Here is an 18,604-nt window from a genome sequence, read left to right on the forward strand (position 1 = left end):
CCGCATGGTCTTGGATCCCCCGCCTCTTGGCGCCCGGTCAGCTAGAGCAGGGCGCTGCCCCCGTTTAGAGCTGCCTTCCCTCCCCTGGGGAGCAGGAACCTGGGAGCAGCTTGTGTTCCCGAGGACCTGCCGTGGCCGTGGCCGAGGTCCTCTCCGGGGCCTGCGCTCCCACCTCCCGCACCGGCAGCCCGAGGTGGGGGGTGAGCACGGCACCTGAGGCCCCAGGCCCGTTGCTACGCAAGGTGCAAGCTCAGTAATGCTGTCACCAGCACGAGACAGGGGCAGCGAGAGATTTGAGGAGGCATTTCCGAAATCCTAGCAAGCTGGGGAGAACGATCCCTTTGGGGGAAACTTCCTCTCCAGCCGGCTTCCGGGGGCGCATCTGTTGGCAAAGCAGATCCCCCGCCCCCTCCCGGGACGCATCCGCGCCTCTGTGTCTGCCCGGAAGGCTGGACGGGGCGGAGGAGGTCTAGATTAATTGTGCTTCTGCTTACTTGTTGATTCCCAAGGCCGGTCTTTGTGCGGACCTCTCGTGCTGCTCTCAGGTGTTCGAAAGGAAGCCTCTGCACCTTGTCTGCCCCTCTGGTGTAGGGCCAAGGAAACGCATTTTCTTTGGCCGAGAGCCCAGGGGAGCATATTTGAATGTTAGCTTTGAAAGCGGAAGTGTAAACAGACACGGCCCAAATTTGTCCAGTTTGGGTCTTTAGCTGTACCGCTACGTAAGCCTAGAAAGGTCAGTCGTAAAACGTCATGAGATTCGTAACTGGGAGAGGCCAGGACCCTGGGTTAGCGCTGATCGAGGGCCCCAAGGGCACCCGCCATGAGGTGTGCCCTGACCGCCTGACCCTCCCGGGCCCTTCCTCTTGGAAGAACAGGGCTGAGCGCGGCCGGCAGGGCCTCCGCTGGGCCCGAGAGCGGTCGCTGCCCCGGAGTGCAGGGCCGCGTGCTTCCAGCCGGGAAGGCCGAGTGGGTCCGGTGCCAGCGAGAGACCTGGAGGGGGTGTGGGGCCGGCGCGGGAACCAGGGCGTGATGCAGTCTGGGCCGTGTCCGGGCGCTCTCTGTCCCACACCGGTACACTGGGTCCTGGGCTTCCGTGCCGCGGGGGGCTCTGTTCCCAGAGAGACTGCGTCCCGCGTGCGGTGGGGAGACTGTGGGCACGAAGGCTCCTCTCCGCCAAGCAGCAGGAATGTGCCCTGCCTTTTTGTGCAAAGAGAAACTGCCCCTGGTTTTTATGGAAATAGTGGCTACTTAAAGATGTCTCAGACCGTGAGACGCATTCAGAACCGAGTTTTTAAAATGACTTTTTGTATGTCAGACGTGACACTTATTTTTTAAACAATAAAATCGTTTTGCCAAAACCCTTGTGCTCGTCCTTCCTCTGGGAGAGGGAGTGGGGCGGGTTCCGGACCTGGTCACGGCACTGGGTTTCCTCTGGCGGTGGGGGAGGGGCAGTTAGGTCCTGGGGGTGAGGACCTGCTGACATCCTTACGTCCCCACCGCAGACACGGGCTTGTCTGGCCCCACCAGGTGCATCCCATTTGCTTGAGGGCCCTCAGCGCCCCCCGCCGTGACTGGATTTCATAGGTCCCTAAACGGTCCCCCTAGCATTGGTGGCAGCGCGACAGGCGGGGAAGACCTTGCCCAGAGGGTGCGTGTTGTGGTGTCTGGGGGGGCGGCACCAGGAGGGAGCATCTCTGAAGGCCGCGGGGCCCGATGGCGTTGTTGGTCTTCTCGTGCCCTCTGCCTGATTTTCACCTCCAACCCGTGCCATGTTCCCAGGAACATAAGGACTCTGGGGGAGTCAGACGAAACTACTGGGGGTACAGGAGCCAGAGATTTGCTAGTTGTGGGACCCAGGCCGATTTGGTGACCTCACAAGGTGGCACCAGGAGCCGCAGGCACATCCACAAGGGGCGAGGTCCCCAGGGACCGAGAGGCACGGGGGACAGACACACGCCCAGAGTCCCCAGGGGAAGAAGGGAAGGCCCGTGGGCGGTAATGAAGGCTGGAAACCAGAGGCCGTAGTCAGTTCTTGACCGTGACTTAGCCTGGGAAGTGCGCAGAGAACAGGCTTCCTGAGGTGGGGAGTGGCCCTGAGCGGGGGGGACAAATCAGTGTCGGTTTCCCACTCTGCAGGGAAGGTGGTGCCGTCCTTCCAGAAACACGGGGAGGCAGGCTTCCTGCCTACTGACACCTGAGGCTTCGCTGCCCAGCTAGCGTCCGTGAAGGCGGTCCCGGAGAGTCACCCGTACCTGCTCCCCCCCCCCCCCCCCCCCCCAGGGAGCCTCCCTGGACTGTGTCCGGGGGTCCTGGCGGCCCAAGACATCCAGTGCCCACAGCTGCAGCAACTGGTTCCGGGGGTCCTGTGGCCCAAGTCGGTCAAATCAGAGTGCGTCCAAGGACATGGCCAGAAGCGACTCCCTGTCCCTAGACCCCAGCCTGAGGGCGTGTCGCCCTGGAGCTGCTGGCAGCCATCTGCCCACCACTGGGGGCCGAGGGCTTCACCTCGCGAGAACGGGGCTGTCACTTGTGGCGGGGAACGCAAGAGCCACTGCAGCTGGGGGTGGGGGGGGGGGGGGTCTCAGGAAGCCCAGCGGGGGCCCGACGCCGACCCGACAGGCGATCCGGGCCAAGCAAGAGGGCAGATTCCTCCGTGTGGGGCCGGGATTTCATCAGTCGGGGTGCCCGCCCTGGCTCTGGCTGGCCCAGCGCTGTGCTGCTTTGGCTGTTGGTTAGCGCTTCATCTGGACCGTTCCTCCTGATTGGTCAAAGCTTTTTTGTTTTGTTTTGTAAGTTTATTTATTTTTGTTTTGACAGAGAGAGAGAGAGAGAGTGCACAAGCTGGGGAGGGGCAGAGAGAAGGAGCGACAGAATCCCAGGGAGGCTCTGTGCCTGTTGCAGGGGCTCAAACTCACGAACCGGGAGACCACGACTTAAGCTGAGATCAAGAGTCAGACGCTTAACCGACCGAGCCACCCAGGCGCCCCTGATTGACCAAAGCTTTTGGAAAGCAAGTCAGAAGGGCGGGAGGGAGGGCTGTGCAGACAACAGAAGGAGGTTTTGGTGGACACGCTCAGGAGGTGCTGGCCTAAATGTCTCCTCCAGAGGCCCCTGCCGGCTCTGTGGAGCCACTGCCAGAGCCCTGGAGGCCGTCAGCCTGCCTGCCCGGCCCCCGACAGATGGGGACTGCCCTCTGTCCTCTCCCCCATCTGCCCAGCCGTCCCTGACCTGTCCACTGAGGACCCAGACCGCAGAGGCTCTGGGTGTGTACTGTGCAGGCGGTGTGTGAATGAGTGAATGAATGAATGAAGGGCAGTCAGGAACGCAGGGCAAGAATCGTCAGCTGGAAGGGTTCAGGGCTTGTCCAGGCGTCATCGTCCACGGGTCACCAGACATCGGTGCCTCCCCCCGAAAGGAGGTGCTGAGCGGGGTCATCTCGGTAATGCCAGGGGGCCACCCCAGCAGGGGCCTGGGGGAGAGTCACCGAGACAGGCTGGGGAGGGTGTGCTGTGGGGCCCCAGACAGGTGCCTGTGGGTGAGGAGAGGAGAACGGGGCTGGCAGCTGGGATTGCGAGGCTCCCACAGGGTGCGTCCAGCGCCCGGGGCTCCTTGGTGGGTGTGGCAGGCAGAAGGGAGCCTGGTGGGTGTCATCATCTCCAGGGGGGACCGGATCCCCTCCGTTCACAGTGGGCCGGAGTGGCAGCGGCCGCAACGGGGGCCAGAATTCGTGTTGGCACCGGGGAAGATGGGCACGGGCTGACCCCACGCCTGGCACTTTCCCACTTACTGCAGGTGGAGAGCAAGACCGGGAGGTCCGTGCGGCTGCCGGGCCTTGGCAGGTGTGATGTGCCTGCTCCGCCTCACCCACCCCTGCATCCTGCATGGACACGGCCCCTCCCCTCTCTCATCCCAAGCCCTGGGCCTGTGGCAACTGCCGATGTATTTTTTGTTGGGAGAAGCATTGTTGGAAATAATCAGTTACGCCCTCCCTCCACTCCATGTGCTTTTATTATTATTTTTTTTGCTTATTTTTTGAAAGTGTATTTATTTTGAGAGAGAGAGAATGTGAGTGGCGGAGAGAGAGGCAGAGAGAGAGAGAGAGAGCGAGAGAGAGAATCCCAAGCAGGCTCTGCACTGTCAGCGTGGAGCCCGACGCAGGGCTCGAACCCGTGAACCGCGAGATCGTGACCGGAACCAAAATCAAGAGTCAGACGCTTAACCGACTGAGCCACCCAGGCGCGCCCCATACGCTTTTATCTTTAACTGAAAGAAAAAATAATGCAGAAAAGCACAAAGATAAGAATACTAATCCATACAGATTGCCTCTGCCCAGCATTAACCACTGTAAGATCTTTGCATATTGGCTTTTTTTAGAGAAAAACAAAATCACACATTTTTGTATAAATATCGCATGCTTATTGTAACAATTCTAACAGTGGCGAAAAGTACCCAAAGAAATGTAGGGGGGCAAAATTCATTTCAATCCCCCAGAAACGAGCGGTAGTGCTACGAGGTGAACTTCTTGCAAGACACAGATACAAATAGAAGAGATAAAAAATATTTCAAGGGGCGCTTGGGTGGCTCAGTCGGTTAAGCATACTCAGGTCATGATCTCGAGGTTTGCGAGTTCGAGCCCCGCGTCGGGCTCTGTGCTGACAGCTCAGAGCCTGGACCCTGCTTCGGATTCTGTCTCTCTCTCTCTGTCTCTGCCCCTTCCCCGCTTGTGCGCTCTCTCTCTCTCTCTCTCTCTCTCTCTCTCTCTCAAAAATAAATAAACATAAAAAATTTTCTAGAAAAATGAGATCCTTTTCCTGGAGCTCATCTCAATTTCAATAGTGCATTAATAATTTTACTTCAAACTCAAGGGCTTACTGAATCCACATAAATATTTTTTTTTTTCCACACAATACCTACACTTTCCACAAAAGTCTCTTTAACGTTAGAAGGATGTGAAATGTTTAAGAGGCTGGAGTTCTCACTGATTTGTGTGTGTGTGTGTGTGTGTGTGTGTGTGTGTGTCTCCTGAGTGTGCATCCTCCCTCTCTGTGCCCCATCTCATCGAGGCCGGGCCCCCCCCCCCCCCCCGTGTGCTGGCTGCATGAATCCCTCTGCCAGCACTTTCGGGGGGTGCCGGCTGACCACGCAGCCCTGCACAGCCCAGCCTCAGGGCGCCAGGCCCCAGAGAAGGGGTGCTCAGTTTAGATACCGGGCAGCTACTGGCTCAAGGCTCTGTTCCAGCCCAGGGCATCCCGCAGGGACCAAAGCCTCTTCTTCATGGAGCTTATGCTCCGCCTTCTCTTGAACCGTCCACCTCTCCTTTTTTGGGGGGTTCGTACGCCCATCTTTGGGAAGCCCCCCCACCTCCTCTGTCAGCTCTCACCATTTTAACACACAGACCGTTCGGAACGAATGGATCTCGTAGTGGCCTCCTAGCTACATCCACCTGCACTGCTCTGTTAAAAGTGCTCTCGAAGGTCACTAGTGACCTCCACCAGCTTGGAGCTCGTGGTCACAGGAAGCTAAGAGGCCATTGCCACCGCACAGCAGCTAACACAGCGCGAGTGAGAGGCCTCGTTTTTCTGATGAGGTTCCCTAACTTGCCCAAGGCCACGGCTATCAAGTGGTAAAGCCCAAGGTCTGTCCGGCCCGAGTCTACACCCTTAACTACTGGGTCATCTCAGAAGCAGGTGCTCCAGGGACAGAAGATGCTGCCATTGGGCAAACCAGCGGCTCCCAGCCAGTGGCCGACCCGCGACCAGTCCCCAGCCTCCGTCGGACTCCCAGACGCGGGCTCCAGCTGATAGGGGGGCCCCACCTTGGCCGGCTCAGCTCTTGCCTGCTTCCCCCGAGAGCGTGATCCACAGTAGAGAATGTCGTTAAGCCAGGGTGGTAGCCGGTGGGGAGTGTTACCACCAAAGCCTGCAGGCTGCACCAAACCGGGGCGACTTTGCCTGACGGCCAAGCGGGGGCTGGGCCGGAGGGTGACTCCCCATTTCTACTGCTATTATTTGCTCCTCGTTTATTCCCTGTGTTAATTGAATCATGGGGGCTGCAAAGCTGAGGTCTCTTCCCTTTCCCACTTCCAACCGCGAGGGAAGTAAATTGGTAAAGGTGAAACTTCTCCCCCTTGGATTTCTAGTTATGGATAAAAAATACCACACAAAAGACATGAAATGGGGAAAAATTATCCACGATGCCTGCCTGCCACTCTATCTGTTGTTTTCGCGTTCGGGGACCCCTCCTGGGACACGTGACCTTTGCCATCACAGGGGTGTGTGTTCTGCTTTATTGTATGCGTGTATTTTCATGAGCATTCTCTGTGTTTCCTCACGGTCTTCGTAGTTCGTTTCCACGCGTGCGTCACATCCCGAGGGACAGCGGCGTCTGGATGAACGTTCCCCGTCCTCTGTCACTGAACACGGATGTTGAATCTAACATTTGCCTGCTGGAGACAATGCTGTAACAGAAGGTATTCATGCGGGGGGGAAAAACCCCAACTTGTTTATTCTTTTAAATGTACAGAAATGTGGGGTTTAAAGTGCCCCGGTAAACATGAATTACTTTGTAATTGGAAAACAAACTCCGATAGGACAGTAATTATAACCACGGCAATAATCAGTGGCCCAGAAAGAAAAGCAGGGGAGAGTTTGCAGCCAGGGCACCAGATCCCGAAACCCTCCTTCAAGAGTCTTGAGCCCCTGGTGCTACATTTTGAGTTTTCCGGGGAGTTTGAGATTCCCGGGCCACCGGGTTACTTTTTACCCGAATTGTGGCTTCATCACTGGCTATTTTCTAATTAAAAAAAACACATTTTTTTTTCAAGTTTATCTATTTTGAGAGAGAGAGAGAGAGAGAGAGAGTGCACGCGCACACGTGTGGGAGGGGCAGACAGGAGGAGACACAGAATCCCGAGCAGGCTCAACACCATCAGCACAGAGCCCGACGCGGGGCTCGAACTCACGAGCCCGAGAGATCATGACCTGAGCCGAGATCAGACTTGACCGACTGCACCCACCAGGCGCCCCTTCGTCATCGCCTGTTTTAAACTTGGGTTGCAAGTGACGGAAGCCCAACTTCAAACTAGGTCCGAAAGAACAAGGAGGTGCCGGGCTCCTGTCCTCGGAAGGCCCGGAGCGGGAGCCGTTTCAGCGAGGCTGGATTCAGGGACGTCGGGCGGTGTGGCCAGGAAGCCGGCTTCAGCCGGCTTTCGTTAGGGTTGCCGGACCCAGCGGCTAAATCTACGGGACCTGCAGGTGACTTGGAATTTCAGATAAAGAACAAAAATGCACTGTTGGTGGACCTGTGTCCCATGCAACATTTGGGACATGTTACGCTTAAAGCGTTACTCGTTGTTGAGTTGAAATTCTGATTTCAAGCACGGCAGCCCGTACTGTGTGTGCAGATAGGCTTTCCTGTAAGGGAACCGGGGCTGCCTACGGCTCGCGGCACCCACTGGCTCGAGATGCCAGAGGGAGAGAGGGCGTGGGGCTCGTGGCTCCGCCTGGGACACCTTGGGGAGGACTTTGTGTCCAGTGTGGGGCCTTGTGATGACAGCACCAGGAGGTGTCTGCGTGGATCCATCACGCGGGCCGAGCCCGTGCTAGAAAAGCTTCCCATTCCTCGGCGCCTATGGGTCCTTAGAAATCGGGGCCGCCTCGTTAATAGCAATAACCATCTTCGCAGTTATCCCGTGTTCTGGAGAAGGAAACGTCCGCCACGAAGGTTTGCTAATTCTGAAGTTACTTCAGAAGCAGCCATCCCCGCCCCGGGAAACCCAGGGGTGGTGGTTGCCAGCCTCGCAGGCAGGCGGCCTGCTCGACGGCCACCCCTGCTGAGCGCAGAGCTCTGGGGGAGACACTCAGAAGTGGCCTCGGGTCTCTCGCACACAGACGCACCTCCCCCCCCCCCCCCCCCCCCCAGGAAACTGCCGAACGACCCTCAGTGGCTCCAAAATGCGGCCTCCACGGCTTCTCGTTCTCCGCCACGGTTCGATTCCTTGCAGGTGTTATAACTCAGGGCGCCGTCACGGAGAATTTTCGCAGACCCCAAGATGCGGCTGGGCGGGGGGCTGTGGCTGCGGCCTCCCCTCTGAGGGCCGCACAGGAGGGCCTCTTGGTGGCAAGCTTCCAGAGAAAGAGCGCCCTGGTGACCCCTCCACCAACAGGCTTCCTTCTTCCTGACCAGGGACTCCCTCGTCGCCCTCCCTCCTCCCCCTGCCGGCTCCGGGCCGCCCCGTCCTCGTGCTCCAGCCCCGGAACCCACTCAGGACCTCCCCTCCGGCAGGTCCCCCAGCCCAGCAGAGCGGCCTCCGAGCCCCTTTCTGGGGCCCGATCTTTAGCACAGCTCGGTTTGCTCCCCTCTCCATCGGCCTCCCCCCTACCCAATCTAGGCCCCAGGATGTGGGTCTACACGGGCCGGATCTCCAGCCCCAGCCGGTCCATCAGTAATGGGACGGGAGAGGGGTGGGTAACTTACCGCCCAGCTGAGAAGGGTGGCCGCGTCCTTGCAGGAAGGTCCCAGGGTGCATGCAGCATGGCCTCTGTCTGTTCCCTGGGGCTTCAGTAGCTGTTCCTTCCCACTGGCCCTTCAGGCCCGGGGGTGGGAATGCCCCCCGCCCCCCCAGCCCCGACGCCGTCGGCAGCCCAGGCCTGCACCAGCCCGCACGCTTTCCACCACGGGCTGGAGCTGGCGGAAAAAGAGCGTTCTCTCCTGTGGCTGGGAGCTGTTTGTGTGTCTTCCTGGGGAGCAGGCAGCCAGGGCTCCTGTCCCAGAGAAAGAAGCCAGTTAGACAAGAGGCACAGAGGGTTTCCAACGTCCCTGTCACCCCCGAGGCTTGCTCCTCTCGTCCCCGCTCCAGTTTTGTGAGCCAATCAGTCTCACTTGTTTTCCAGCTTAAACCAATCGGATTGGATTGTTGTCATTTGCAATTAAAGGATCCTAGATAATACAGCGTGGATAGGAGGCATCGTTCTAGAACCAAATTAGAAGCCTGATACTAGAGGGCCTTACGGAGGACACAGGCAGAGCACTGGGCCCCACCTGGGGGTCAGGAGGGCTTCCTGGAAGAGGAGGTGCCCAGTCGAGTCTTGAAGGCTGAGTAGACATCGACCTGGAGAGGAGGTGGGGGGCCTCACGGGGAATCCCAGGCAGGAGGCCTAAAGCAGCCCGAATTGGGTACGGGGCCACACGCAGTCCTGTGCCGCTGGAGAGGGCAGTCCCAGTGGTGAGTGCGGGCAGCAGAGGTGACAGAGGCCAGACCCTCAGCCTCGAAGGCCAACCAAGGAGCGTGGACCTTTTCCCAGGTCGTTCCCGACTTCTCAGACTGGATCACCACACAGAGTTGGGGAGACTTGAAGACACAGGACAAACGAAGTTCTAGAAAAAAAAGAAAAAAAAACTGTGCTCCCAGAATTGAAGGAAAATATTATTATTGTTTTAAAGTTTATTATTTTGAGAGACAGAGCACATGCGCACACGTGAGGGAGGGGCAGAGAGAGAGAGAGAGAGAGAGAGAGAGAGAGAATCTCAAGCAGGCTCCTCACCATGAGCACAGAGCCTGAGGCGGGGCTCGAACTCATGAACCTTGAGATCATGACCTGAGCCGAGATCAAGAGTCGGATGCTTAACCCACTGAGCCACCCAGGCGCCCTAGGAAGATATTATTTTCACCCTAAAACAACCCCTGGAGCAAAAAAAAAAAAAGCCAAATTCCATCCCTTTCCAATATAAAACCCGAGACTTCAAGAATAGTCCTGCTTGAGGTGGGTGAGGGTGGTTTGAGGGAAAACTTTGCGAATCACTTCCTGGGCGGTAGGGGTCCTTGAGGAGTTTCCAGCCCTGGAGGGGTCCCACCAGGTGGCCGTGGTGTGAGGGCCCAGCAAGAAGGGGGTGGGTCCAGCTGCCCAAACAGCTCACACAAGGAGTCATTCGTTCAGTCTACAGATACCTATGAGTGCGGGGACTGGCGGGGGGGGGGGGGGGGCGCGCACCAGGGACTCAGCCGAGAGCGAGGCCAGCAGGGGCCTCCCTTTCCACACCAAGCTGTGATCTGTCACTGGGCACCCTCCCCATCAGCCCAGCAAGGGCCACCTACCCATCGCTATGGCCCCGTTACCTGGTATACAGTCGGCGCCCACTAGGTGCTCGTTGATTCTGTCAACGTAGCGGCTTGTCAGTCCATGTCGCCGTGTGTTTTCCATCAGGGGCCGAGGACTGGGTCTGCCGGCTCTGCCCACACGGCCCACTCTGGCCCTCAGATGAGACCCGGCCCTGCACTGAGGAAATGAACGGAGCGTTCTTAGGTGCTGCGGGTGACAGGGAACCTCGGGGCTCCAGGGAGAGGTGGCCTGGGAGCCACCAATGAGCTGTTTTGATTTCACATTGCCTCGCAAGTATGCGTTGGGCCCTTGGAGAGCACAGTCTTCTCAGTGCCCCCTTAACTGTCGACACCGTAGCCATTCGAGGCAAAGTTGTCCATCAGGCCGCCCGCTCAGCCTCTCCCCTGCCCTCGCTTTTCCGAAGGGCCCCGTCTCAGCACAACGAAGCCTCTACCTCCCCCATCCGTTGCCCCAAAGCCCAGAACCTTCTAAGGGGGGGGGCGGTGGGCAGAGAGCTTCTCTCCGGGCCTTTGCCGGTCCTGTGTCCTTCCCAGCTGTTCTGGGAGAATAGAGGTGACCTCCTCCCTCCCGACCGCCCCCCACCAACACACACACAAGCTGCAGAAGCACCTGGAACGCTTTCCTGCAACGGGCCCTTCTGGGCACAGAAAGACACAGGTTGACAGCCCCGCAGATGGCCCTGGCCCTCGGCATCCGCCGTGGAGCGTCTCCCAGATGTGCTTCCAGACAGAGCTCAGTCCACTCTTGCCAAGTGCCAGCTGCCTGGGTGGTCTGGTATCCAAATGCAACCCAGAGGCCACAAGGAGCCTGGGTTCGAATTGCCACCAATTTCCTGCAAATTTCTTTTGGAGCTCCGGGCCAACCCACTGGTTGAGTGGGGGGGTGGGGGGGAGGGGGCAGGGACAGACCCTCCCTTAAAACCAGATGTCAGCATCTGTCCTGAACCAGCTCAGGGAGACGGAAACCCTCCCCAACCCCCACCCCCCGCCCACTCCCTCCACCTCCTCCTCCTCTTCCTCCTCTCCCCTCCCCAACTCTGCAGGCTGGGTCAGCCACCACCCAGCCGCGCAACGGATGATGACCCTGCGCAAAGGAAGCAACTTCTTAGCTGGCACCTAAAAATATTGACTTGGGTTTTTTCTTTAAATAGAAAGGAAATTCAGCTCACTCCGCCCGAGTCCTCCTCCTTCTGGGTTCTGAGTGGGCACCCCGGGGACCTCACCCAGACTCAGCTTCCTGGATACTGAGCAGATGCAACCCTGGGGGCGGTGGAGCCATGACAGGGCCGAGGACAGGGAGGGGGCTCCCTCTCTCCTGCGGCAATTCCTGGAGGCGTCTGGGAGGAGCAGGCTGGCACTTGGCTGACCCGGGAGCCCAGAGCACCACTCACCCAGAGAGGTACTGGGCATCTGTCACGGGACGAGGGAAGCCAGATGACCCCAAAACCAAGAAGGGGGCAGGGAGGCTCTGACGTTCAAGGCCACCTGGCTTGCTGACCTTGCCTCCCCCGAGATCCTCCGTGGGCCTGTGCCAATAGTAGCGAGTGGCCGGGACAGGAGCTCTCCTTCTGGGGTGTGAACTCTCCCTGGGACAAAAGGCCACTGGGCTTGATGGCTCTGCTCCCACGTGTTGGTGGCTGACTCCGTTTAGGTCCTCAGGCACCTGGGGAAGAGCTCACCTAGGTCCCCCTGCAGCTGGTAGACCTGGCTAGATGCTCATGGAACCATCCAGTGGAACTCTAGAGAGACCCCGAGGGGAGCCATCTCTGAGACAGATCATTAAGGGGAGAGATACAAAAGGGAGATCTGGTGGGTGTGGTGTGCAGCCCCCATGTTAGAGAGCCCAGACAGGTCTAGAAGACACACAGGAAGCCGGCCAGAGGCTTACCTCTTGGAGGTTGGTGGGGGGAGACTGGGGGTCCCTTTTGTACCGTTGGAAGCTCCTTTTCTTGATTTGATTTTTTTTTTATTTTTAAAAATATTTATTCATTTTTGAGAGAGAGAGACAGAGTGAGTGGGGGAGGGGCAGAGAGAGAGGCGGAGACACAGAATCCGAAGCGGGCTCCAGGCTCTGAGCCATCAGCCCAGAGCCCGACGCGGGGCTCAAACTCACGGACCGAGAGATCGTGACCTGAGCCGAAGCCGGACGCTTAGCCGGTTGAACCACTCAGGCGCCCTTCTCGATTTGATTTGTATCTGAATCAAAATAAGACACGCAAGTAGTTTTTAAAATACCAGAGGGCTACCTACAAGCAAACCCAAACCATTTCCTGCCCCACCCCCACGCCCAAATGCTTCACCCAAGAAGTGACTACTTGTGATTCTTTTGGGCCATTATTTTGGATATCTACCGCCATATTTCTCAATAGCCTGCTCATACCACGGTTTCCTATGTCTTTTCACTTTAATATCACCTAAATGTCTAAAAATCTAAGGAACTACCTAGAAGAGAATAATTCGAGCCAGATTACCCGGGTTCGAAACCAGGCTCTGCCACTTACGGCGCAGCAACCCTGAACAAGTTCTTTACCTCATCTGCGCTCGGTTTCCTTAGCTGTGGTGTGGGGTGCTGGTATGCACCCCGTCGGGGTCGTGTCAGCAGGCAGTGGACCTGCCCGTGTGCTTTGGGCCTGGCACATAATAGGCTCTCAATGAGCGTTGGCCGTTAATATTATTATATCAATCACCATCACCATCTTCCGCTCCGTGGTCTCCTTCTGGCTTCAGACTGGAGTTAAATCACGACACTGGAGTAAGTCAGTATTCGCTGTGTCCATTATTATGATTATCTAAATATTCTTAACAGCTGAGCCACGTGGTATGCTAAGATTACAACATTTCCTTTCTGGTATCTGTGTGTGTGTGTGTGCGCGCGCGCGTGTGTGTGTATTTTCTGTAGCCAAGTAGTGCTTTGTCTTTTAATTCCTTATCACTAATTCCCTCCGAATCTCTTGGGCAGTTGTTCCCAAGAAAAGTTGGGGGTGGGGAGAGGGGGGACAACAACACCCAGGCCTGACCGGCCGGCAGCCGTGGGCAGTGAGGCACGAGGGGCCGGTGTACTGAAGGATAGATAGCGGGAGGGAAGGGGGGAGTGGTTCCTCTCCCAGCAGGCCCCCCAGGGCCTAGCAGGGATGGTGCTTCTCACCCTGCGGGGAAGGTGGGGAGTGTCCTGTGTTCTCCCCACGGGAGCATAATGCTGACAGTTGTGGGGTCGCCAGGAGACATTTTCATGAAGTCCAGCATGGGGACCGGGGCGTGTCAACCATGCAAAGCATTCAGGACCCTCCCAAGGAGTTCTTCCTCCCTTGTCCCTTGCTTTCCAATGACTATCCTTCCATTTCCGTATGACTAATCTTGTTCAAGCAAATGTATTTAGTCAACAAATACTGATTGAGGACTGGACTCAGCCGTGTGACTGGTTTTGACCAATGCGGGGCAGGGGGGTGAGCAGACGTGACTCAAGCAGAGATTGAAATGTGCTGGCACCATGGGGCTTCCCAGGGGTTTCCAGTGTGCCTTCTGCCTGAGTCCCAGGATGAGCATACAGAGCAGATCAATGAGCCAAACGAGGCAAAGTCACCCAAAGCACAGTCACCCGGTTAAGCCCAGCAGGACCAGCTGCTTCCCCGCTCCCCGCTGCAGAAATGTGAGCGAGCATAAATGATCGTGGCTGGAAGCCACAGTTTTGGGGTGGTTTGTTACACAGCAACAGCTGACTGTTACAAGGGCCCCTGTGTGCCAAGGTCTGAGATAAGTAAGTATAAAATTCTCGCTGTGACGAGCATGGGGTGGAGTAAATGGGAGAGGGGGCGGTAGGAGACAATGATCAGGTCAGGTAGAGCGGGAGCTGGGAACAGGTGGAGAAACCAGTGGCGGCTGCAGAAAGCACACATGGGATGGAAATCCAGGTGGAGAGGCTGTGGGGCGATGCTCCCAGGCAGGAGGGAGCGTGGAACTCGGAGGAAAGCAGCAGAGCCCAGAGAGGTGGGACAGGTCGCCACGCAGAGCTGGCTGATGGGGCAGCAGAAGCCAGACCACCTCGAGCCTAGGGGTGGGTGGGACGGTAAGAATCCTGGACCCTGTGGGAAGAGCGTGAGTAGGGCCCACGTGCCGTAGGTATGTTGCAAAGAACACTTTCACTGCCGAGCAGGAAACGGATCGGAGGAGCCGTGAGTGCCAGCACGGAGACGGGTGAGGAGGCCGTGGCGGCCATCCAGGGGACAGGTGATGAAGGCCATGCGCATCACTTCCTGCGGGTGGCTTTGGACAACAGGAGATGTATTCTCTCACAGTTCTGGGGGCTGGAAGTCCAAGATCGGGCTGTCAGTAGGGCCACGCTCCCTGCGAAAGCTCTGGGAGAGAATCCTTCCTTGCCCCTGCTGGCTTGTAGTGGTTGCTGGCGATCCTTGGCGTTCCTTGGCTTGTAAACACCCCCCTCCAATCCCTGCCGTCACATCACACTCTGCTTTGTGTCCACACTCCCTCTTCTTACGAGGACACGTGCCATTGGGTTAGGTCCCACCCTAACGCAGCATGACCTCATCTTAACTTGAAGACAGTATGGACCTATTTCCATATAAGGTCGTATTCACAGGTTGAGTGTGGGCAAGGATTTTGGGGGGCAAGCTCTTCAACCCCAGTCCCCATGGCATAGGATGGATGTGTAGAGGAGACGGTAGGCAGTGGACGGTGTGGGGAGTTCCTGGAGGGGGGGTTGGCGTCAAATGAATGGAACGTGGAGCTGGGCCCACTGCTGGCCATCTTGGTACCTCACTCTTCTGACCTCCCTTCTCACCCTCCACCTGGCCGCAGAGCCACCCCCGGGAGGGGCCGTCCACTCATTTCCTCGTCGGGTCTGTCTCCCGTTTGGCTGTGGTTCTGTGCCGGACCCCTTCCGTAGGCTGATACGGTGGCACTTAATCTTCTCTCTGTCCCTTGGTGCACCTGGCACCCTGGGTTCACAGGCGTCGGTCCAACCGGGGCCAACAGACGGCTGGGGCTTTTGAGTGCCTCCAGATTCAAGTCCTGGTCTTGCCACTTGCCGGCCGGGTGACTCTGGGTGATCTTCTTCGCCACGTTGTATCCCAGCTTTCCATTTGTAAAATGTAGATAATCATAGTACCTACCTCGTGATGGTGGGGGGGGGGCTCACAGGAGATGATACGTGTAAAGCGCAGAGCACAGTAGCTGGCACATTATAAGCATTCAACAAACGTTAGCTTAAAAAAAATATATGTATCTGTGACCATCTTATGGGTTTGGATGCCTTAATCCTTCCTTATTGCAACCTGGTGTCCCCTAAGGAGAACAACTCAGGGCACCCCTGATGAGGAAACAGTCCAGCCAGAACGGGCATCACCAATCCCAGCCAGCATGTGCCGGGCTCTCTGCAGAAGGATGGCAGGACCAATGTGCCAAGATCTTAGAGATGCTCTTCCAGGATTCAGGATGGGAACTGGTCCATCTTCAGTCTTCAGACTGGTCTCTGTGAGACCAGTGTTAACTTCACAAGATCCTGGCACAGAGGAGGACATAGCTCGTTCCCAGTAAGTGCTTGCTGAGGGAGTGAGGCAGCTGACCCCCTCGCTGGGGCTGGGGGACCCCGAGAGAGGCTGGACCAGTCAGTTTGGGCTCATTTGCAGGGTGTCTACCAAGCCCTGCTGTGGGGGACGGGAAGGAAAAACACGTTCCTGACTATTGGAGGTCTCTGATCTGTCATTCTGGGAACAGAAGGATGACCTTTCTAGAATCTTTATGTAGAGTCTGAAGCGAGTATGAACTGAGGCCACGGAATACAGATCTCTGTCCAAAGAAAAATAGACCATGGAGCAAACTTACATAACAAGTGATTATTTATGATCACTTATTACTATCTGAAATGATCTCGCCTACCATTTACTGTCTGTCTCTCCCACTTAAATTGAAATTCTCTAAGGTCAGGAACCTGGTCTATTTTTTTTTTTTTTTACTCTTCTTTCTCTTGTGTACAGAGTAGTGCTGTTTAATATTTATTCATTCAGTGCTTCACTATTTAATTTTTAAAAATACTGAAGGATTAAGTGAATAAATACTTCAAGGATTGCTTTACTTCTATTATGGGGTTTTCCTGTAATATTGAAGATGTCATCCCACGGGGAAAAAACACACTGAAAGTCTCTGGTAAAGAGTTAAAACAGGCACCAACAGCATAGCCTGCTCACTTTTAATTCACTGCAAGCGTTTTTGAAGAACTTTGCAATAATTGGTATCATGAGCCCAAGATCATCTCTTCTCAAGGTCACAGGAAGTCTCTTCAAGCTTGGTTATCACCTAGTGTCTCATTTAAAGTTCCCCCAATTCTTCTCCACATTTCCCCTTTATACTGACGATTAATAATGTCTGATAGAGCTACACTGCAATACCATAATTTACCAGCAGGTGTCACTGTCTAACAACACATGCCTCTGTGTGAAACCCAAAGCCAGTTAAGGCCAAGAGTTTAGGAAATGAATCAATATGTACTAATTCACGAAAGCTGTAAGATCAAAGTTCTGTAAGATTAGGTCCACTGGATTTCAATTTCACTTCATGAGATAAGTGTATCTTATGTTAGGGATGCAGAATGGACCTACATTTTATTAATATGCTTCAGTGTTCTTTCTGTTCTGGTGAATCTTGCTACCCTTTCGTGTATGGATCCCATGCTTTTCCCCGGAAAGTTTGCTTTTGTTTTGGGGTTGGTTTGTTTGTTTTGTCACTAATAATATCTAAAATGTGTCTCTTGTTCTGAAATTCCTCAAAAACCTCTGATTTCATTCTAACACATTGCCCTGCACATGTTGTACTCAGTATTTGTGGGATGATTGCCCCTCCCCCAGCAAATCATGGGAAACACATAGAGCTGTTCTACAGATGGAGAAACTGAGTCTCAGAAAGGTTAAGTAATTTGTTCAAGGTCATACAGGCAGTGAATGGCAGAGCTGGGGTTTGTCTAATTTTAAAACCCTTCTCCATTCACTCCAGGCAGCAAGAGGGACCCAGAGAAGGTGGGTGCCCTGGGAGATGAGAACTTGTGAGGATAGAAGATTCTGTTCTAAGGGCTCAAAGGTGTCCAAGGTCTCCCTGGACAGATTTTCCATCGTCAGAAAAAACCAGCTGATGTTAATTTGCTATCTAGTAATTTCTTCCTGTCATTTTCCTGAGGCAGATTACAGAAGGGAATGAATTATATGTGCCGATGCCAGTGATGAAAGGGGGAGGGGTTGGGGGGCAGGGGAATGGAGTTGGGGGGTGGCATCACCAGGCCCAGAGCCCCTCCCCTCCCTACTCACCCCAGTGGAGCACAGATCGGTTAAGACTTGAGTCAGCCCTCAAATTCCTGGATGTTTATCAGCTGATGTCACACTATTGCAAGGTTTTGTATCTTTTTAGCAAACAATAGTATCAGCACTGATAGGATGAGCATATATCCCTTTCTGGTCTCCACAATTGCTCAACAGCTTCCCGTACCACAGAGGGTCACCGCAAGATGACCAGCTTTCCAGCGTGGTCCTGCCTACCTGCCCAGAGTCCTGGAGGAGAGAAGGAAGGCTCACTCCCCCAGCGATTCCTTTGGGAAATTTAGGTCAGCAGGATCTAATTACCCAACTGGCTCAAAGCTGAGATTTCAAGATTAATGCTGAAGGAGGGTGGAGTAGGGGTGCTGAGGACTCCTAATTGGGAACCATCTATTTCAGGGCCCACGCATCAAAGGTGAGGTCTTCGGCCCTAAATGAACAGATCTCACCACTGGAATTACACACAATCTGCTCCAGTCTGTCCCCAAAGGTCTCCTCCAGAATAAGAGGCGGAGCCTGGAGGACTTCGACTCATGAGGCTGCGGCAACAGCTCCAGGAGAGGACAGCGGCTGGCGAGGGGTGCACACCTCCTGTGTGACACACCCCTCCGTGCTTACTCCTCCAGGGGAGAGACCCAGAACCCAGAAGAGGCTGTGCTCTGCAGCAATCAGACTCCTCCCAGGTATACCAGTAACTAAGAAAGCCCCCGCCTTCCTGGATGGTTTCACAGTTGTCCCAAGTGCTATTACACCCTGGGCCAACTAACGTCCTCGCATTGCAAAGTGGTGAGAGGGGGTCCCATGCTCTACATTCCAAGGGCCCCTGGGCTGCTGACAATGCCTGCCCGCCCCAGCGGTCTGGGTTCCCAGACAACTGGAAGCAGGAATGTTAACTGAGCCTCCAGAATGCCCACGGAGGCTCACGCGGACCACAGCAGTCAGTGGGGGCTTAGCAATTTTTTTAATTAAAAAAAAAAAAAAAAAAACAAACAGGGGCGCCTGGGTGGCTGAGTCGGTTAAGCGCTCTGCCCTTGATCTCAGCTCAGGTCAGGACCTCATGTTGGTGAGTTCGAGCCCCAGTGCTCCCAGCGAAAAGCCTGCTTGGGATTCTCTCTGTCCCTCCTCCACTCACACTTTCTTTTCCTCTCTCTCTCTCTCTCTCTCTCAAAAT

The 18,604-nt window shown here is 55.6% G+C and overlaps 1 protein-coding gene across 1 annotated transcript in view; it reads left to right on the plus strand.

The window, feature by feature from the left end:
- Positions 1–6,454: 6,454 nt before the first annotated feature.
- SPSB1 (splA/ryanodine receptor domain and SOCS box containing 1) overlaps positions 6,455–18,604 on the plus strand; it is a 79,370-nt gene continuing 67,220 nt past the window's right edge. Inside the window, exon 1 of the mRNA XM_040460568.1 lies at positions 6,455–6,469. The gene's annotated coding sequence lies outside the window, so the exon portion shown is untranslated. The remainder of the gene's footprint in view (positions 6,470–18,604) is intronic.

This window comes from Herpailurus yagouaroundi, unplaced genomic scaffold, assembly GCF_014898765.1.
Source record: "Herpailurus yagouaroundi ecotype Mexico unplaced genomic scaffold, PumYag 77, whole genome shotgun sequence".
Classification (NCBI taxonomy): domain Eukaryota; kingdom Metazoa; phylum Chordata; class Mammalia; order Carnivora; family Felidae; genus Herpailurus; species Herpailurus yagouaroundi.